Here is a 22,988-nt window from a genome sequence, read left to right as displayed (position 1 = left end):
GGCCCCAGGCTTCTACCGCAGGGGCACAGGTTCGATCCCTGTTCAGGGAACTGAGATCTGACATGCCACGCTGCACAGCCAAAAACAAGCAAGCAAGCAAAAAAACCCGATAACAACAACAATACAAAAACCTGGGATAATTTAAGCATCAAAATAAAAACATAGTGGATGAAAACCCAGAGGATAGAAGAATCCATGAGTACGTGATAACATAAATGAATAAGAATAAATGGCAAGGGAAAGGGAAAGCTCTTCCTCTCAGTAGAATGCCAGCTAACACATGTAGAAGGAATGATGGGGTTAGAAAAAGATCTTTTGACAACCACTATCATAATTATTTCAGACATACATATCAATGGATTCTAAGAAGAACAGGATACTTATATAGTTTCAAAGTATCTCTCCTTAAGTTCTTTATTAATTGCAAAGGAACTTTACAGGGGAGAAATCTAGAGGACAACACTATACCCAAATTATCAAAGTTATAGTAAACCCCTTAATATCTGAGATGCACTAAGAACACACTACTTTTGTGTTATTCTTGACAACTCCAACTAACCATGAAGGCCACCCCAAATGAGGGACACTCTACTAAATAAATATTCTATGCTCCTGGAAAAAGAAAAGGCCACAAAAGACAAAGACTAAGCAACTGCTCCAGATTAAAAGAGACTCAAAGAGACATGACAATTAATTGCAATGTGTGATTCTCAATTAAATCCTGGACCAGGAGGAAAATCTTTTTTTTTTTTCTTATAAAAAACATTAGTGAGAGAATTGGCAAAATTTGAATTAGGTGTGATATTAGATAAGAGCAGTTCTCAATTTAAGATAATTGTTACAATAAATAACTAATAAGAACCTACTGTATACACAGGGAATTCTAGTTAATATTCTGTAATAACCTACACGGGAAAAGAATCTAAAAAGAAATGGGATATATGTATATGTGTTCACTTTGCTCTACACGTGAAACTAACACAACACTGTAAACCAGCTATATTCCAATAAAATTTTTAAGTAAAATAATTATTATATAAGACAGTATCTTTTGTTTTTAGGATATACACTGAAGTATTTGGGGGAAAGTGGAGATTACAAAGACCCTAACTTATTCAGAAAATTATATATATATATAGTATTATATATTATATAATATATAAATATCTGTATCCACTGTCACTCAAAAGATTGTTCATCTACAGGCAATGTTATATAATACAATATACTAACTATATGGGCTTCCCTGGTGGCTCAGACAGTAGAGAATCCACCTGCAATGTGGGAGACCTAGCTTCGATCCCTGGGTTGGGAAGTTCCCCTGGAGAAGGGAACAGCTACTCACTCCAGTATTCTGGCCTGGAGAATTCCATGGACAGAGAAGCCGGGTGGGCTACAGTCCATGGGGTCATAAAGAGTCAGACACGACTGAGCAACTTTCACTTCATGTCACTTCAACATACTATATAGTATTATATAATTATTTAATATAATATATAATATTACAGAGACGGGGGGAGAGAGGAAATGAGGATGATAAAATGAACATAATAAAATATATGAGAAAATGGGTTGATCGTATTTGTACTATTTAAACTTTTTATTCAGAAAGAATTTCAGGTAGAGAAAAGCTAAAGTGAATTTAAAAACAGCTTACTGCTCTGTATTTTCTTGAACACTGCTAACTGGTTTCTGGATGTTTTTACACTTTTCCTCCAAATCACAGAATCTCTCCTCCCAAAGACTGAATAACTGGTAAAGTTCCTGTAAGAAAGGTGTGGGGAGGGAAAAGATTGAAATTATAATGGTTAAACTTTTTACTCCATACTGATATAAAGTATTTTCCCATAGGTGAGAATGATGCACATTACTAATAAGAGATCTTTAACTCCACCTCTCTGAGGAAGGTAGTAGAAGTGATGTTAAAGGAATAATCATATTACAGGCATTTTTTTAAAGTAAATAATTAGCAAACTTTTAAATTAGCAAGCTACTTTAACTATAAGTAACAAGTTACTTTCAGTGTACCTCAGAACTAACCAAATTTACCAAAAAAAGAACCATTTTGACAGATACACATAGTTGCTTCCTAACTGATAACACTACTAGAAGGAAAAGTAATGCTGAAAATCCAATGAGTCAAGCAGTTCAGGGTTTCCCTGGTGGCTCAGAGGATAAAGCGTCTTCCTGCAGTTCGGGAGACCCGGGTTCGATCCCTGGGTTGGGAAGACCTCCTGGAGAAGGAAATGGCAACCCACTCCAGTATTCTTGCCTGGAGAATCCCATGGACAGAGAAGCCTGGCGATCTACAGTCCACAGGGTCCCAAAGAGTTGGGCATGACTGAGCGACTTCACTTTTCTTTCTAATATAGCTGAAACATTTTATAGAACCTAGTTGGATCATTTTAATGTCAAAAGAGCTTATCATTTTCTCATATGTGGCATCTTGAAACACATCTCTGAATAACACAGCAGCTGACAATACACATTTAACCCGTTGATTTTGAGTAAAATGTCAGTATTTCTGCTAATCTCAAAGTAGAGGGAAATGCAAGTATTAGATTTATCTACATGTAAACAGGTTTGTCAGTGCTAACCTCAAGTTCTAGAATATCTAAGAAACAGCTCAGTTAGTAAACCAGAGAAGTCAAGTCACTCATGCTAAAATACTTCTCACATCATAGGTGTTCGTCAGAATATATACCTAAAAAGATCTAGACAGGTTTAAGGCAAACACTCTATGAAGAGGTATAAGAAATTGCTGCAATTTCAAATTTCAAGAATATGTTCTAGAAACATACAGAAAAGTTCCTCCAAAAATGGATTCCTTTCAGGCAGTATAATCACTACCATAGCTAGAAGGGGATCTAAATATTATCAGATGTTCTCAAGGACTCAGTTTCCTCATTAGAAAACTGAGCTAGTAATAGAACCTGTATCTGTGCTGGTGGGAGGAATAAATACATAGTGAGTTGCTCAATAAATGTTAACTATTACTTGTACGAATTTCAATATTAACCTTTTGTGTGAAAAGTTTTATGCTTATCAGTTAGGAAAACAATCTTATCTTAAAGTTGCTTTAATTTTTTTTTTTTTTCATTCCATCCAAGAGGGGTGTTTTTGTTTTGGTTGGTTTGGTTCCTTTGGTTGCAGTAAGCAGCTCGTGGGATCTTAGTTCCCTGGCCAGGGATTGAACCCGGGCCACAACAGTAAAAGCGTGGCGGCCGAAGCACTATACCACCCCAGAATTCTCTCAAGAGGTTATTAAATGATTACACATGATAACACATGATTCACAAGCTTCACTCCCATCTATAACTTTACATGGCACCATAACTCAAGTTATGTATATTGCATAGGATGTGCCAACAATCATATTAGTAACCTAAAAACTCCATGACTTTGCTTGGGTGACCTTTTTAGCTGTGAACACCAGGTCATAACACAGTAACTGTTAGTTCAACTACACCAAGCTTCCTGAAGACAAGGGCTTCTCCACCCAAGCAGGCTGTGAATAAATTCGGAACCCAGCATCACCCTGAAGAAAATCTGACTTCACACTGTTGGGGTAGTTTACCAAAATGGCTTCAGAGCAGACTGTTTTTAAAAAGACACATTTATTCAGTGTCATGATCAGACTATTACATTTAGCAATCAACAGAATAGGTGCAAAAAAATAAAATCTACATTAAAACCTTCTGTTGGAACACTTTACACTTTCCACAGAACAGAAACTAAAATAAACTGTTACACAATCAGTTACAAATATAGTCCTCAAGTTTTTCTGCCCATACACTTAGGTATTGTCTAAAACGTGTCTTCTTTGAAGCAGCTAGGCTCTGCCAGCACTGTTCTTGGCTGAGTTCATAAATCTATTACAACCTATAGCTTTCCCTGTCACTTCTCTGGCTCTCGTCTCCTGTTAAGCTTTGCTTCCTTCTGCCACAACTACAGCTACTGCTGCTGCCGGAACCACGCGAGTCACCTGGGTTATAACGTAGATACAAGCTCACTTTAGATGTTATAATCATTTTCTTCTAATTGTACTCCCAATGGTATATTTCTGCAGCTTCATCTTTCTTCTTGATATGAAGAAAGGACTGTCTTGTCTCACTGCACTGCACTCTGAATGTAGAAATCATCAAATATTAACTGATCAAGAAAAGTACTCTTGATTATTTCACGTTAATTACTGTTATAAGCAAAAGTGCTGACAGTATTTTCAGGTTTCTAATTTAGTTATATAGCATTCAGTCTGTAACAGGGATCTAAAGATCATAAAGCTTTCTTTTTACACTCAAATCACCTATATACCTGTGAATGGATTTTCTTTGCTTTCTTCACGTCTTTAGTTTTCACACAGCTTCTGTGTTTCAGCCAAGGAAGAAACTGTTTTTTCTTTTAGTTCATGTAGATTGTTACACAGTGTACCAAGAAAGCCATCCATTTCCTTATTCTGATCTTCTATCTTTGAAGAGAAAAGAAACAATTTCTTTTCTTTCTTTTCTTAAATGTCCTAGGGGCTTCCCTGGTGGCTCAGTGGGAAAGAATCCACCTGCCAATGCAGGAAGACACAGATTCGATCCCTGATCCAGGAAGATTCCACAAGCTGCGGAGCAACTGAGCCTACAAGTCACAACTATTGAGCCTGTGCTCTCGAGCCCAGAGGCCCAGCTACTGAGCCAGCATGCTTCCACAACTGAAGCCCAGGCGCCCTAGAGCCTGTGCTCCAAAGTAAGAAGGGCATCACGATGAGAAGTCTGCACACCACAACTGAAGAGCAGCCCCTGCTCACCGCAACTAGAGAAAAGAGCCCTTGCAGTAACAAAGACACAGCACAGCCAAAAAAATATATATTTTTTTCTTAGATGTTCTAAGTTTATTTTTTATTTTTACTTTTTTGAATACATATAAAATAGAAAAGGTAGAAAACAGTATTGCAGAGAAAAGTCCCTTCCTTTCCCCTCCAGCCCCTAGAACCCCAGTCCCACGGCCACCTCTGAGAGGGGATTGTTACCATTTTTAAACACATCTAGAGGTATTTTGGAGCTTCCCAGGTGGCCCTAGTCATAAAGAACCCATCTGACAATGCAGGAGATGTGGGTTTGATCCCTGGGTCAAGAAGATTGCCTGGAGGAGGGCATGGCAACCCACTCCAGTATTCTTGCCTGGAGAATCCCACTGACAGAGGAGCCTGGCAGGCTACTGTCCATAGGGTCGCCAAGAGTCAGACATGACTGAAGTGACTTAGCACGCACACAGAGGTATTTTATTCATATTTACGCAAGTATGCATACATATGTATGTTCTAAAAGAGCCTCCCTCGGGAAGAAGAGGCAGCCACCTGGCGTGTGTTTGGAAGCCTCTATTTGGAAGGAACAGTTTCGCTTACACAATGGGAGACCTCCAGATCTGCTCAGGGGACCGAAGTTCCAGAGGCTGGGCCGTAGGGAGTAGCCCCAAACTCACAGAGAAAGGCAGAGCCACCTCCACACATCCCCTCTGTCCCCTTTGCTCTGTAGGAGAGCTCTAGTGAGCCTAGGTATATCAGGAACATTCTTGGCTTTTAAGGGAACACACTCTGTGTATGAACTTGCATACCCGACCTAGGGGCCACAGAGCACCTGTTTCACTCCAGTGGGCCCTGAAGCGGTGCAGCCTAGCAAGAGCTTGAAAATCTGTCCAGTTGCTCTTTTCATACCTCTGACAGAGCTAGCTTTGCTCCACCCTTTGGCAGTGTGGAGGGAAGACGGCCCAACCCCCTCCCCAAGGGGACACGGGGCCTACTTTGAGAGGAAAGGCCCCTTGAGGACCTGAGCGCACGAAGGCACCCAGTCATGTCAAATACAGTCCTGCTGCTTGCTTCTTCATGGGCAGTACTGCTATCAGCTAGGAATGTCTTTGCAAGGATGGCAACGGGAAGGGGAGATACACAGCCCTGCCCCTGGAACTTCGGTCCTCTGAGCAGAACTGGAGGTCTCCTGTTGTATAAGCGAACCTGTTCCTTCCAAATACAGGCTTGCAAACACACACTGGGTGACTGCCTCTTCTTTCCTGAAGGAGGCGCGCTTTCCCCGCATCCTGCGAACTCCGCGTCCCAGCTTGCTGGAAAAGGGCTTCTTGGAGGTCCTTTCTCAGGGGCAGTTTCCTCTGAGACTGGGGCCGTAGGGAGGGGCCCCACACTCACAGGGAAAGGCAGAGCCACCTCCACACGTCTGTTCCATCCCCTTTGCTCTGAAAACAGCTCTAGTGAGTTTAGGACTGTCAGGAAAAGTCTTGGCTCCTACGGGGACACACCCTGTGTGTGAACCTGCATACCAGGCCTAGGGGCCACAGGGCGCCTGTTTCTCTCGGGGGCGCCTGAAGCGGTGTGGCCTAGCAACAGCTGGTGAGCCTAGGTCTGTCTGGAACATTCTTGGATCATGCGGGGATAACACCCTGTGCGCACCCCTGGATACTGGACCTAGGGGCCAAAATTTGCATGTCCCTCTGGGGAGCCCTAACACGGTGTGACCTACCAACTGCTTGAAAAATCCATCCCATTGCTGTTTTCCTCCTTCTGACAGAGCTAGCTTTGCTCCTCGCTTTGGGATATCTCCAGCAAGGGGCTGGTCCATAACTCCTCGCCTGGGGCCCATTGAATGTGCAAGATGCCCTCGACCAGGTGACCCCATCATGGCCCCTGGCCCCCTCAGACACACTCCTGCAGCCTTCTTCCTCATGGGCAGCACCGCTCTGACCCAGGAATGTGTTTGCAAGGCTCGGAATGTGCAGGGAGACACACGGCCCTGACTCTGGAATTGAGGCCCTTGGAGCAGGCCTGCAGGTCTGACGTCTGAGAAGCAAAACACTTGCTGCAAATAGAGGCCTGAAAACACACTCTCTGTGGATGCCTTTCCTTCCTCCAAGGAAAATAGCTTTCCCAGTCTCCTGCGTGCTGACTGTCACACAGCTGGAATGCGCTTGCATGGAGGTCATGATTCAGTGGCAATGACCCCTGAGGCCCTGTGTCCAGGTAGTGCTCCCACACTCAACAGGCAAATCAAAGCAACTTCCAAATGAGTATTGGAGTTTCAGGTTCAATATTAGTCTTTCCAATGTATATTCAGACCTGATTTCCTTTAGGATGGAGTGGTTGGGTCTCCTCATAGTCTAAGAAACCTTTGGGCATCTTCTTCAACACCACAGTTCAAAAGCATCAAATCTTTGGCTGTCAACTTTCTTTATAGTCCATCTTTCACATCCATACATGACATATGGAAAACCATAGCCTTGACTAGATGGATCTTTGTTGGCAAAGCAACATCTCAACTTTTTAATATGCTGTCTAGTTTGGTCAACACTTTCCTTCTAAGTCGTAAGCATCTTTTAATTTCATGGTTGCAGTCACCATCTGCAGTGATTTCCAAGCCCCCAAAATAAAGTCTGCCACTCTTTCCACTGTTTTCCCATCTATTTGCCATGAAGTGATGGGACTGGATGCAATGACCTTAGTTTTCTGAATGCTGAGCTTTAAGCTAACTTTTTCACTCTCTTCTTTCACTTGCATCAAGAGGCTCTTTAGTTCTTCACTTTCTGCCATAAGGGTGGTGTCATCTGCATATCTGAAGTTATTGATATTTCTCCCTGCAATCTTGATTCCAGCTTGTGCTTCATCCAGCCCAGCGTTTCTCACAATGTACTCTGCATATAAGTTAAATAAGCAGGGTGCCAATATACAGCCTTGACATATTCCTTTTCCTATTTGGAACCAGTCTGTTGTTCCAGGTCCAGTTCTAACTGTTCCTTCCTGACCTGCACACAGATTTCTCAAGAGGCAGGTCAGGTGGTCTGGTATTCCCATCTCTTTCAGAAGTTTCCCCAGTTTATTGTGATACACGCAGTCAAAGGCTGTGGCATAGTCAATAAAGCAGAAATAGATGTTTTTCTGGAACTCTCTTGCTTTTTCAATGATCCAGTGGATGTTGGCAATTTGATCTCTGATTCCTCTGCCTTTTCTAAATCCATCTTGAACATTTGGAAGTTCACGGTTGACGTATTGCTGAAGCCTGGTTTGGAGAATTTTGAGCATTACTTTACTAGAGTGTGAGATGAGTCCAATTGTGCGGCAGTTTGAACATTCTTTGTCATTGCCTTTCTTTGGGACTGGAATGAAAACTGACCTAACAACCTAGATGTCTTCAATTGCATATGCTAAAAGAACTTGCTTTGCAGTTTCCAAGGGAAAAAAGTTTCATTTTAACCAATTTTCTCTGAAGTCCAAGGAATATCATGGCCATCCTGCATCAAAAAGTCATCTTTCCTTTATGTAGTCATAGTTTCATGCCTAAATTATAGACCAACTCATGCTCAGATTGACTCTGCTATCAGGGGCAGATCAGCTGATAAACAGCTTGGATTGTCCCTCTGGAGGGAAGTGAGACCTTGGTCCCATGAGAAGAATCTGAGGTCTTAAGGCTTAAGGGAATTTGCAGGAGTGGGGAAAGCTTGGTCCATCCTACCTGTACCATAATCTTAAATAATGCTTATTTACTTTACCGAAGTAAAAAACAGATGATAAAAACAAATATAAATCACTGAAAGGTAAAGAAATTCATCATCTGTGATCAAAAGCTGCATTCTAAGAAAACTTTGTTCTCTTAACCTAGAGAGGAGACTAAATTCCAGTCTGGTACCAGCTTACCAGATAACAAACAAAAAATTGTTTACAGGTAAGCTTAGAAAAGTCTTTTCCACATATAATTTGAAATGGCAGTATTTTTGCAAAGGCACCAGTGTGAAACCATAGAAGGCATGTTTAAAACCTGATTAGATAGAAATTGACAAAGTAGTCTGGTCACTGCTGTGACTTGAAACACTTTAATATGATAACTAGAATTATAACTGACAGCATTTTACCAGGACATATCAGATTTTCATGGATGTCACATAATTTCTAGGATACCTATATTAGTAACTGAAGGAGTCTTTGGGCCTAGAAAAGAAAACAACAGTCTCAAAGGCCCTTGCTGAATCATCTAACTTCGGAGAAAACAAAACCGAAATTTAGGTCCTGCCCTGAGGCTCCAGGCCGGTTGTATCTATCTGGGACTCCTCACCCCATGCCCAACTACAAATGCCATCTCTCTCTCCTTCTTTTCTGCCTTGGCCCAAACTATACCTTACAGTAACATCCACCATATAATATAACTTGGGAAGATTCATCACTCTTTCTGACAGCACTTCCCATGTAGTTTAACTTGCCAAATGAACTCAGATTGTTTAATATCTCTCTTTGGGATGCTTTCAGAGGGGCCCTCTGAAGCATCCCAAAGTTAGCTAGAAGTCAATTATTTAGGAAGGTTTGTTCACAAATATCAAAAGGGTTTATAACAGTCAAGTAGGATCACATAAGTCACCGTGAAACAATACTGATCCACTTAGCCAAAGTTAACAAAAGATTTCAAAAGTAAACCTAGAACAGATCACATAAGAGGTATAAAGAAACTTAAAATCCATTAGCAAAGGCAGTTCAACATCTCAAGAAAACTTGTACTAGGCACAAGACTCTTTTCTGGGGGTCCACTTTCCTTCAAACCTCCTTACCCATTCTGTACCCATTCCTTTGCTTCTCCCATCCTGAAACTGCCACCTGTAAGTCAGAACTACTTCGTTTTCCTTCATCAAATGCAATTTCATTTCTCATACCTTCTTTAATAACAAGTCGTACATTTCCTTAAGCAACCAAGAACTGACTTTTATATTGGCATTCTATAGATTGGTGAACATACGTATCAGTGATAATATCTAAAAAAAAAAAAAAATTGCTTTCTTACACTGAACATCTCAGGATGGCACCAGACACTATTCATGGATAGTCAAAAATCTCTTTAGTTTCTGTGTAAGAGGAAGGTCCTGTCAAGTAGTGAACGTTTCAGAACCTTAATTTATTTGGAAATGACCTAGCTATTCAATACACTGTCATCACTTAGTTTAGCACAATGATAGAAACTCAGGTAACCAAAATCTAGAGAAACTATTGTAAGTTCAGTTCAGTTCAGTTGCTCAGTCGTGTCTGACTCTTTGTGACCATGTGGACTGCAGGACGCCAGGCTTCCCTGTACATCACCAACTCCAGGGGCTTGCTCAAACTCACGTCCATCGAGTCAGTGATGCAATCCAACCATCTTATCCTATGTCGTCCCCTTTTCCTCTGCCTTCAATCTAGACTATTACAGACAGGTATTTTAGAGTATAATTATTGTTAATAGTTTATCTAAAAGCTCATATCACATTTACATTTTTTAGAAGTTTTTTGTTGTTGTTTTTAGAGGTACTTTCTTTGTTGACAAGCTTGTGACAGATATAACAATATAGCAATTTTTTAACTTATAATAAACCTGCTGCTGCTGCTGCTGCTAAGTCGCTTCAGTCGTGTCCGACTCTTAGCGACCCCATGGACTGCAGCCCACCAGGCTCCTCCGTCCATGGGATTTTCCAGGCAAGAGTAGTGGAGTAGGTTGCCATTGCCTTCTCCGTATAATAAACCTAGGCACTATGAAAATTTTGTGCTTAATGTTAATGACTCCTAGACATGTCTATAGTAGAGTAGAGAGAAAAAAAAAATACTAGATATTTAATATTGACTATTTCCCAGTTCACGTGAATCTGAAATTCATTTAGGTCAATTTTTTCTTGTATATACAACTGTCTGATTTGTAAGGGCTTCCTTTTCTTTAGACCATTTAAATAAGAACTCACAGCTTCAGCAGTATTATCAAAAAGCAGAAGATTCACACTAGGACATACATAAATCCAGACAGACAGACAGAGATCTTCTAGTTTTCCACCTGAGATTTAAAGTATTTCTTTGAGTCCTCTTTTTTTTTGGGGGGGGGGGGGAGGTGGGCAAGAATACTGGAGTGGGTTGCCATTCTCTTCTCCAGGAGATCTTCCCCATCTAGGGATCAAACCCTGGTCTCCCACACTGTAGGTAGACGCTTTACCATCTGAGCCACCAGGGAAGTCCTTCAAGGCCCTGGAAAGAGTTAACTTCAAGTTTTGCCTTAGGCAGGCCTTTGTAACAAGCTAATTGTTTTGAATTGCATATGCAAAAGAACCAGCTTTGTTGGACCAATTTTCTCTGGTTCTATAGAATATCACGGCCGTCCTAGGTCAGGTCATCTTTCCTTTCTGTCAGTCAGTTCAGTTCAGTCGCTCAGTCGTGTCCGACGCTTCCTTTTTGTAGTCATAGTTTTATCCCTAAATTGTAGACAGATCAGCTGATAAAAAGCTTGGATTGTCTCTGAGGGGTGGATTTGCTCGCCATCGTGTTTCACCTGGGCAGTAGCGAGGCCGGGGGGCCTCTCCTGGAAGTGGGCATGGGGGCGGGGCGCTCCCGGGTGCGCCTCCGGGCAGGAGGGCCAGGGAAACGGAGAGAACTGCTCTGCCACGTGGCTCACAGTTTCGGCTTTTATGGTCATTGGGTTCCTTTCTGGCTTGTCTCTTGCCAGTCTTTCTGAATTGGGATCCTTCCTGGGGGCACACGCATCACTCAGCCGAGATGGATTCCCGAGAAGGGGATCCTGGGAAGTTGGTAGGACCTCTGGATTGGAGTCTCCCATCTCTTTTTGACCTCTCCAGAATCCTGGTTGGTGGTAGCTTGTGAGTTCCTTGTTCGTTACCAGAACCTCCTGTTGTAAGATGACTCCTGCAAGTGTTTTCTCTTCTCTGTTGCCTGGCAAGGGTGGGTGTTCAGTGGTTCATTTAACAGTTTGTCTTGTGGTTCTCTTGAATAAGGTCCTTCACAGAGTAAATGTATAAAATTGTAAAAGTAAATGTTTTAAATAATTTATATTCACAATTTGGTAAGTTGGCTTTTTTGTTGTGTGTTAGAACTCATCACCAGACCAAAGGCCATGTAGATCTTTTGTTGTTTTATAAAATTTTATAGTTTTTTAAATTGAATTACGGTGTTAGTTGCAAGGTTTGTGTTTCTGTTCATTTCATTCCGTTTTTTTTTTTTTTAACAGTTACTTATTTTTAGTTGATTGATCATTGCTTTACAATATTGGTTTGATTGATTATACATCAACATGAGTTAACCATAGATGTATGTGTGTCCCCTCACTCTTGAATCTCCCTCCCACGTCCCGCCCATTCCCACCTCTCCAGGTTATTACAGAGCCCCAGTTTGAGTTCCCTGAGTCAGACAGCAAATGCCCACTGGTTGTCTAGTTACCAAGGTTGGTGTCCATGCATCCGTGCTGCTCTCCCCATTCATCTCACCCTCTCCCTCTTGTTCCCCACCCTTGTCTGTAAGTCTGTTCTCTATGTCTGCATCTCCACTGCTGCTGCGTGAACAGATTCGTCAGGACCATCCTTCCAGAGTTTTTCTCTTTCTGACTGACTTCCCTGTTTAATACGCTCTAGGTTCATCCACTTCATTGGAACTGACTCAGATGTGTTCCTTTTTATGGCTGCATTCCATACAGGCTCTGATTGTTCCTTAGCCATGTTTTGAGGAGGGTCATGGAGCTGTTCTGCTGCATTTGGGTTTGGGCTTCCAGTCTGAGCGCTCGCCGCAGAGCTGCTTCTGGGTGAGCCCTCTGGGCTGTGTGAGCGCGGGGCTGCCCGCTCTTCTCCGGCGGCCCACAGGGGGCGCCAAAGCCCCCTGTGACCCGCGGGCGCAGGACGCTTTACCTTCAGACTCGGCTCGGTGACCAGCTGGTGGGAGCTTTCTCTCCTCAGGGCCGTCAGGGCTGTCAGGGCTCTGGCTTCTGGATAATGGGGCTGCGTCCAGGCTGAGAGGAGCGGGCTTGCCTCAGTGCCCGCCAGCAGGGAGGCGCTGCAAGAGGGAAAAATGAGGACGAAGTAGGCGTTTCCTGTGTCCAGCTGAGCACTGACCTGAGGTCCATCTCAGGACTCCAGGGGAAAGAGCTCCATGTGCAAAATGGCAGGTTTTCAGTTAGATTTCTGTTAGATGGTCTAGAGAATGACCAGGGATGTTCTTCAGTGTAGGTGGCCGGTTTTCCTGTCACTGTTTCTTGAGAAGACTGTCCTTTCCTCTTCACTCGTTCACGGTTTGATTTTCATGAACTGACCACGTACAAGTGGGTTCATTCCTGGGCTCTCTGTTCTTTCCTCGAGTCCTTGTGTCTGTGTTGGTGCCAGCTCCTCACTGTGGTGGTTACTACAGCTCCGTGATGTACTTTGAAGTAGGAGAGGAAGATGCCTTCAGCTGTGTTCTTCTTTCTCAGAGTCTTTTTGGCTGTTTAAGGTCCTGTTCAATATTAGCAGCCTAATATTAGGAATATTTCTATTTCTGTGAGAAATGCCATTGAATATTATTTTGTGATTGCAGTCAGTGTATTTGTTGATGGCTTTGGTTGGACTTAACAGAAGCAGAAGATATTAAGAAGAGTTGGCAAGAATACACAGAAGAACTATACAAAAAAGATCTTCATAACCCAGATAACCACAATGGTGTAATCACTCACCTAGAGTCAGACATCCTGGAATTCGAAGTCAAGTGGGCCTTAGGAAGCATCACTAGGAACAAAGCTAGTGGAGGTAATGGGATTCCAGCTGAGCTATTTCAAATCCTAAAAGATGGTGCTATGAAAGTGCTATACTCAATATGCCAGCAAATTTGGAAAACTCAAAAGTGGCCACAGGACCAGAAAAGGTTAGTTTCCATTCCAATCCCAAAGAAAGACAATGCTAAAGAGTGTTCAAACTACTGCACAATTACACTCATCTCACATACTAGCAAAGTAATGCTCAAATTTCTCCAAGCCAGGCTTCAACAGTATGTGAACTGTGAACTTCCGGATGTTCAAGCTCAGTTTAGAAAAGGCAGAGGAACCAGAGATCAAATTGCCAACATCTGCTGGATAATTGAAAAAGCAAGAGAGTCCCAGAAAAATATCTACTTCTGCTTCATTGACTATGCCAGAGTCTTTGATTGTGTGGATCACACCAAACTGTGGAAAATTCTTCAAGAGATGGGAATACCAGATGCCTTCTGAGAAACCTGTATGCAGGTCAGGAAACAACAGCTAGAACTGGACATGGAACAACAGACTGGTTCCACATAGGGAAAGGAGTACATCAAGGCTGTATATTGTCACCCTGCTCATTTAACTTACATGCAGAGTACCTCATGCAAAATGCTGGGCTGGATGAAGCACAAGTTGGAATCAGGATCACTGGGAGAAGTATCATTAACCTCAGATATGCAGACACCACCCTTATGGCAGAAAGCGAAGAACTAAAGAGCCTCTTGAAGAAAGTGAAAGAGGAAAGTGAAAAAATTGGCTTAAAGCTCAACATTCAGAAAACTAAGATCATGGCATCTGGTCCCATCACTTCATGGCAAACAGATGGGGACACCATGGAAACAGGGAGAGACTTTATTTTCTTGGGCTCCAAAATCACTGCAGATGATGACTACAGCCATTAAATTAAAAGACACTTCCTCCTTGGAGGAAAAGCTATGACCAACCTAGACAGCATATTAAAAAGCAGAGACATTACTTTGCCAACAAAAGTCCATCTAGTCAAAGCCATGGTTTTTCCAGTAGTCATGAATGGATGTGACAGTTGGACTATAAAGAAAGGTGAGCACCAAAGAACTGATGCTTTTGAACTGTGGTGTTGGGGAAGACTCTTGAGTCCTTTGGACTGCAGGGAGAACCAACCAGTAAATCCTAAAGGAAATCAGTCCTGAATATTCATTGGAAGGACTGATGTTGAAGCTGAAACTCCAATACTTTGGCCACCTGATGCGAAGGACTGACTCATTTGAAAAGACCTTGATGCTGGGAGAAATTGAGGGCGGGAGGAGAAGGGGACGACAGAGGATGAGATGGTTGGATGGCGTCACCAACTCGATGGGCATGAGTTTGAGTAAGCTCCAGGAGTTGGTGATGGACAGGGAAGCCTGGTGTGCTGCAGTCCATGGGGTCACAAAGAATCGGATACGACTGAGCAACTGAACTGAACTGAGTAGGCCGAAGTGATCAGGCAGTAACTGTGGTGCCTGAAGTGGTGGAAGATAAGGTTGGAAATGCAGATATTGACCAAACTCTGAAGTGCTTTAAATCAAGATGAGGGATGTTTACTTCTCTGGTTTCCTAGAAAGTTTTTTGAGCGTGGATGTGAAGTTAAATTTGATTTGGAATGCACTGCTGGTGGCATGCTGTGGGATGGGTTGCAGAGCAGAAGAGCTGAAAGTAGTGATACAGGTCAACTGAAACTGTAATGGAGAAGCAGAAAGTTGAGGAGAATTCGCAGGCACAAAACTGCCAGGAGTTGACTTGGTGGGTGATGAGCTGGCTAGAGTTGATGATACCAACCAGAATTTTAAACTTAAGTAACTGAGATGATGGTGTTACCCTTCACTAGAGTGGAGAGGAGTTGATGTGAAGTCATAGGTGAGTTTTTTCTTGAACATATTATATAGAAGGTGAATGAGGTAGTCCTGTAAATATCCTGGGTCTAGAGCTGGAATTTGAGCTAGAGACATTGATAGTTACCTCCCTAGAAAAGATTGTTGAATCATGAAATTAACAGAGTGAAAAATAAACCGAACAGGGAATTCCCTGGTGGTCCAGTCGTTAGGACTCAGTGCTTTCACTGCAGTGGCCTGGGTTCAGTCCCTGGTTGGGGAACTAAGATCTTGCAAGCAGCATAGTACAACAAAGCAAAACAAAAAAACCCACTAAATGCATTAAAAAATAAATTAAACTGAATGCTTTGAAAAGGGGTGTAGCCACCGAAGGCCAGTGAGGAGCTGTGATCCTACACATTGGAAGAGAACCTAGAGAAGGACAAGGCTGCCCCGGAGGGCGCTGTGGTGGAGAGTAGACCTCAGAGGGGCTGTGCAGTGAGTGCTGGCAGTTACGCAGCACCCACGTCACAAAAGGAAAACAGGAAATGAGTTGGAGGGAGCACGTGTCATTTACTTGTGGATAGGTTTGCCAATAGTGGCCTCAGGGGGGAAATAAGAGTTGTGGGAAATTTTCTAGTCAGTTGATCTATTCACATATATGAAAGTTATAGAAGCTTGATATTTAAGAATAGAGCAAACCATACAAGGGAATAGAAACTGTTTAGAATCTTTTAGCCTTCTCTTCCACCCCCCACCCCAACATACACACATATCCAATCTCCATTTACCAGTGGAGATAGTTATCTAAAAGTTGAGTGATTCGAATCCCAGACACTGAATAGGCTTTACTTTTGAAGGATGGCAGTCTTACTTTAGTCTAGCATGGTAGTTCTCAAATTTGTATGTGAAAGTTACTGTATGTGACACCATTAAATGCTGGCAAGGATGCAGAAAAACTAGATCACTCATCCACTGCTGCAGGTAAAATGGTACAGCCACTCTGGAAAATGGTGTGGTGGTTTCTTATGAAGAAACACATACACAGAGATTAATGAGTGTGAGTAAAACTGGGGAAAATATAAATAAAAATTAATGGGTGACAGCAACATCAATATCCTGCTTGTGATAGTGTGCTGTAGTGCTTTGCATGTTGTTTTTTGAGAGAGACACTGGATCTCTCTGTATTAATTCTTAAAACTGCATGTGAATCTGTATCTCAAGTTTTTTTGTTTTGTTTTTTTAACAAAACAGGAAACAGACCAAAAATTACTGTATGAGTTGCATATGCACAACCATGTAAACCGCTTTATGGGCATACTCAGTTTGGGAGGTCATTTTGACTGCCTGACTTTTCATCTCACAAGTGAACGCAAGTGACTCCATTAGACCAGAGAAATTGAGATTCAGAGTCCTCATGGAGGAGCCAGCCTTAGAAAGGAGAGAGGCACGATTATATCTGAAGCTGAGAAGAGGGAATAAGGAATCCTGCAGAGGAAGTTGGCTTTGTGGGGAAAGTTGAGCAATTGATAGAGCAGTATGACTGATGATGAAGCCATCTAAGACGGCAGGACGTGGATGGGGTGACTTCGGTGAGGGCAGAGGAGGTTTGACACAGATGTCCAGATGAGTGGCATGGGCCCAGCTAAGTCTGGCTACATAAGCAACGTGCTCTTCTTCCCATTCTTAGGGCTCTCAGACCTGGAGATCCTGGATTCTGCACCCGGGCAGAGGTCCCCATGCCCTCGAACAAGGACTATGTTGTCAGGCCCAAGTGGAATGTGGAAATGGAATCATCCAGGGTAAGTAATCAGTCCAGGGACAGCAAGCTGGATCTGAAATGCAGATTACTGTCTGTCTTTTACTTCATGTTTGAGAACCCTTAAGCAGCTCTTAAGGTTTATCTGATTTGAAGAGAGCTATTTTCTCTTTTGGAGAAGACAATGTCACCCCACTCCAGTACTCTTGCCTGGACAAGCCCATGGACGGAGGAGCCTGGTAGGTTGCAGTCCATGGGGTCGCTAAGAGTCGGACATGACTGAGCGGCTTCACTTTCACTTTTCACTTCCAAGCATTGGAGAAGGAAATGGCAACCCACTCCAGTGTTCTTGCCTGGAGAACCCCAGGGATGGGGGAGCCTGGTCCAGTCAGATAAAGACCATTATTACTGGTGAGCATTAGTTCAGACTATAAGAAACATTATCAGTTGGGAAGTTTCTTCATATTAACTCCTTTTATTTCAACTGAACTTTGAAGGCTAGTGTTTTGGTATAGTCTTTTTTTTTTAGAACCCTGAGAAACAGGACTCACCTGCTTTTGCAGCCTACCCCTCCCTTCCTGTGTAGCTGTTTTTAAGTCAGTCTGTTATGAAGTGTTTAGGGTAGACACTGTCACCATCGCTGTAAATACTACTCGGTGATCCTCATTGCTGCTCAGTAATCTTTCTTTGTTCTCCATTCAAACTACTCTTTCTAGCCTGGTATTCTTAAAAAGGGCCTAAGCCGATTGGAAAAGCATAAGAGGAGATTTGCAGAACAGAAACGACTCAGCAAAGTGCACCGTGCTGTCAAGTTCAGCATTGAAAGCAACAGGATGCCCCTGTAGGCCGGGCCCTGCCAGAGCGTTACCTGGGAGGTATCCCCAAGGAAGCATGCTCTGCATGGGCTTGAGCAGCTAGAGTGGAAACAAGTGTGTGCGTGCTTTCCTAACCAGAAAAGGCCAGGACCTCTTTATTCTGAAATAATGACCGTGCCAGGCACCCAGTGACATTCTAGTCGTCCTGAATATTTAGAAATTGATCTGAGGTTCCCTTCTTTTATCAGTACCCCAGTACATAATTACCTCACTGATAGATATTTTGGTCTTTCTGCCTGGTACCCTTTTTATTAAAAAGGTTTTTGTCAGGGCCCAGAATCAGAGTGGCTGGTCTGCCTTACAGGCATATAAGCTGGTTAGTAACATCCAGGTGGAAGGGAGGTGGCTTCCTGTTGTCAGTGGCTCAGTAACCTGCCTTTGAGGGCTCATTGCATAAATCCTGACACTGAATACTGAGGAGATAAATTTAACTGATATACAGTTGGTCCATGGCTGGAAATGAAGACGACCTTGGGACATTCACAAAGCCAGACCCGCTGACCTGCTGTGCTCCCGGGTTACCAGCAGCACTCTGCTGCAGTGAACAGTTGAGAGTCTGCCCTCTGTGACCCCTGCTTGGGCAGCTGTTTCCACAGACACTCACTTTCCTGCAGGTTCACTTTGCTACTATCAAGACCAAGCACACAGTCTTATTTACTGAGAATAAATAAAGGGCAGAAGAGCACTGGTTCTGTGCTTAGAATTCCTTCATCTCTGCTTCCTTCCCTATTTTCTCCCCACTACCCCTCCTTTTGGTCACACCTTGTGGCTTGTGGGGTCTCAGTTCTCTGACCAGGAATTGAACCCGGGCAGTGAAAACCTGAAGTCCTAACCATAAGACCACCAGGGACGTCCCCTCCTTCCCTTTTCTCTTCTGTCTATTTCTGTTTCCCTTGATATCCCTCCTTCCCCTCCCCACCACCCCTGTTTTTCTTTACCTTTACTATTCTCACTGTCTCTTCCTTTCTTTTATTCTTCTCTTTCATACTATATTTTCTTCCCCAGCACACTTATTTTAGAAAATCAGGATCTACAATAGGGCAGAGAAAAATGTAATAAAAAATCGTAGTGGCCAGTCTTTTTTGGAAGGGCATGTGCCTGTCTGCTGGTGTTGATAGTTTAGATCCCACCCTCCCTGTAGGTGTTGGGGAGGTGGGAAGAGGTGGCCCGGCCTCCTGCTAGACTGAGACATGACCAGCATGAGGAGAGGGAAGTTCAGAGTTCTCCTTTGTCCAACATTCCCAAGATCAAAATGGACTGTTATTTATCTTGGCCTGTCTGGCTTATAGAGCTCTGTCTGAAAAATAATAATAAAGCATGTTTTGGGAGCTGGTCTCATAGCTCAGTTGTTAAAGGATCTGCCTGGAATGCAAGCGACCTGGGTTCGATTCCTGGGTTGGGAAGATCCCCTGGAGAAGGAAATGGCAATCCACTCCAGTATTCTTGCCTGGAGAATCTCGTGGATGGAAGAGCCTGGCAGGCTACTGTCCCTGGGGTTGCAAGAGTCGGACACAACTTAGCGACTAAACTACAAACCACCACATCCCATGTTACATTTCAGTAAATTGTCCTGACACTGTTTCCCTATTAAGATTCCTTACATATTCCCTCAAGACTCTCACACTGTACAGACACTAATGAATATTACTGGAAAACATGCTTCCTAAGAGAAAACTGGTGTGAATTAACGGCTTTCACATGAAATTCTTTTTAAGTGTAATTTTATTTTTGAAATTACATGAGTAAATATACTGTAGAATAACCCCCCTTCCCCAAAGTTCTATTCTTCCTCCATGTAAAGCACCACTGTTAACAATTTTGATGTATTACATGTATTTTCAGTAATATTTTAAACTTAGTTTTTCCTGCTTATAATTAAAAATTTGAGATTATAAAAAGAAAAATCACTCACCACTCAAAAGCAATTTGACAAAAATTTTGGCTTGTTTTCTATTGATATTTTAATATAATTAAAATTATATTTATATAATTTTGATCACTTCCTCTCAGTAAACCACCTTATATATTTATCATTTGTAATGGCTGCGTAAGTCTGTCTATAATGTAAAAATATATTAGTAATTTCTTAATTTGTCTATAGTTTCTGATTTTTCACTTCTAAATAATTTAATAACCTGCACTACATTGTATGTTTATATGCTAATTTATTCCATGGAATGCTTTTAAAATAACATTAAAATGACAAAGCAGTGCATGTTTTTATATAAATCTTTAAATACAAAAAGCACAAATAACCCAAAAAAACAAAGTAAATAGCAACGGGACCATACCTATCAATAATTACCTTAAATGTAAATGGATTAAATGCCCCAAACAAAAGACAAAGACTGGCTGAATGGATACAAAAACAAGACCCCTATATATGCTGTCTGCAAGAGACCCACCTCAAAACAAGGGACACATACAGACAGAAAGTGAAGGGATGGAAAAAAATATTTCACGCAAATGGAGACCAAAAGAAAGCAGGAGTCGCAATACTCATATCAGATAAAATAGACTTTCAAATAAAGGCTGTGAAAAGAGACAAAGAAGGACACTACATAATGATCAAAGGATCAATCCAAAAAGAAGATACAACAATTATAAATATATATGCACCCAACATAGGAAAGGAGCACCACATATGTAAGGCAAATGCTAATGAGTATGAAAGGGGAAATTAACAATAACACAGTAATAGTGGGAGACTTTAATACCCCACTCACACCTATGGATAGATCAACTAAACAGAAAATTAACAAGGAAACACAAACTTTAAATGACGCAATGGACCATCTAGACCTAATTGATATCTATAGGACATTTCACCCCAAAACAATCAATTTCACCTTTTTCTCAAGTGCACACGGAACCTTCTCCAGAATAGATCACATCCTGGGCCATAAATCTAGCCTTGGTAAATTCAAAAAAATTGAAAGCATTCCAGTCATATTTTCTGACCACAATGCAGTAAGATTAGACCTCAATTACAGGAAAAAAAAAAAACTATAAAAAATTCAAACATATAGAGGCTAAATAACACACTTCTGAATAACCAACAAATCATAGAAAAAACAAAATATGCATAAAAACAAATGAAAATGAAAACACAACAACCCAAAACCTATGGGACACTGTAAAAGCAGTGCTAAGGGGAAGGTTCATAGCATTACAAGCTTACCTCAAGAAACAAGAAAAAAGTCAAATAAATAACCTAACTCTACACCTAAAGCCACTAGAGAAGGAAGAAATGAAGAACCCCAGGGTTAGTAGAAGGAAAGAAATCTTAAAAATTAGGGCAGAAATAAATGCAAAAGAAACAAAAGAGACCATAGCAAAAATCAACAAAGCTAAAAGCTGGTTTTTTTAAAAGATAAACAAAATTGACAAACCATTAGCTGGACTCATTAAGAAACAAAGGGAGAAGAACCAAATCAACAAAATTAGAAATGAAAATGGAGAGATCACAACAGACAACAATGAAATACAAGGGATCATAAGAGACTACTACCAGCAGCTCTATGCCAATAAAATGGACAACTTGGAAGAAATGGACAAATTCCTAGAAAAGTATAACTTTCCAAAACTGAACCAGGAAGAAAGAGATCTTAACAGACCCATCACAAGCACAGAAATCAAAACTGTAATCAGAAATCTTCCAGCAAACAAAAGCCCAGGACCAGATGGCTACACAGCTGGATTCTACCAAAAGTTTAGAGAAGAGCTAACACCTATCTTACTCAAACTCTTCCAGAAAATTGCAGAAGAAGGTAAACTTCCAAACTCATTCTATGAGGCCACCATCACCCTAATTCCAAAACCAGACAAAGGTGCCACACAAAAAAAGAAAACTATAGGCCAATATCACTGATGAACATAGATGCAAAATTCCTTAACAAAATTCTAGCAAACAGAATCCAACAACATATTAAAAAGATCATACAACATGACCAAGTGGGCTTTATCCCAGGGATGCAAGGATTCTTTAATATCTGCAAATCAATCAATGTAGTACACCACATTAACAAATTGAAAGATAAAAACCATATGATTATCTCAATAGATGCAGAAAAAGCCTTTGACAAAATTCAACATCCATTTATGATTAAAACTCTCCAGAAAGCAGGAATAGAAGAAACATACCTCAACATAATAAAAGCTGTATATGACAAACCCACAGCAAATATTATCCTCAATGGTGAAAAATAGAAAGCATTTGCCCCAAAATCAGGAACAAGACAAGGGTGCCCACTTTCACCACTACTATCCAACATAGTTTTGGAAGTTTTGGCCACAGCAATCAGAGCAGAAAAAGAAATAAAAGGAATCCAGATAGGAAAAGAAGAAGTGAAACTCACATTGTTTGCAGATGACATGATCCTCTGCATAGAAAACCCTAAAGACTCTACCAGAAAATTACTAGAGCTAATCAATGAATATAGAAAAGTTGCAGGATAAAAAATTAACACACAGAAATCCCTTGCATTCCTATACACTAACAATGAGAAAACAGAAAGAGAAATTAAGGAAACAATACCATTCACCATTGCAACAAAAAGAATAAAATACTTAGGAGTATATCTACCTAAAGAAACAAAAGACCTATACATAGAAAACTATAAAACACTGATGAAAGAAATCAAAGATGACACAAATAGATGGAGAAATACACCGTGTTCATGGATTGGAAGAAGCAATATTGTCAAAATGGCTATTCTACCCAAAGCAATCTATAGATTCAATGCAATCCCTATCAAGCTACCAACGGTATTCTTCACAGAACTAGACCAAATAATTTCACAATTTGTATGGAGATACAAAAAACCTCGAATAGCCAAAGCAATCTTGAGAAAGAAGAATGGAACTGGAGGAATCAACCTGCCTGACTTCAGGCTCTACTACAAAGCCACAGTCATCAAGACAGTATGGTACTGGCATAAAGACAGAAATATAGATCAATGGAACAAAATAGAAAGCCCAGAGA

At 41.6% G+C, this 22,988-nt stretch overlaps 1 pseudogene; it reads right to left on the bottom strand.

The window, feature by feature from the left end:
• Positions 1 to 12,896, bottom strand: part of LOC122453682 — a 29,980-nt pseudogene extending 17,084 nt beyond the window's left edge.
• Positions 12,897 to 22,988: the final 10,092 nt, after the last annotated feature.

The sequence above is a fragment of the Cervus canadensis genome, chromosome 15 (assembly GCF_019320065.1).
Source record: "Cervus canadensis isolate Bull #8, Minnesota chromosome 15, ASM1932006v1, whole genome shotgun sequence".
Taxonomy (NCBI): domain Eukaryota; kingdom Metazoa; phylum Chordata; class Mammalia; order Artiodactyla; family Cervidae; genus Cervus; species Cervus canadensis.
This window is presented reverse-complemented; position numbering and strand designations above follow the sequence as displayed.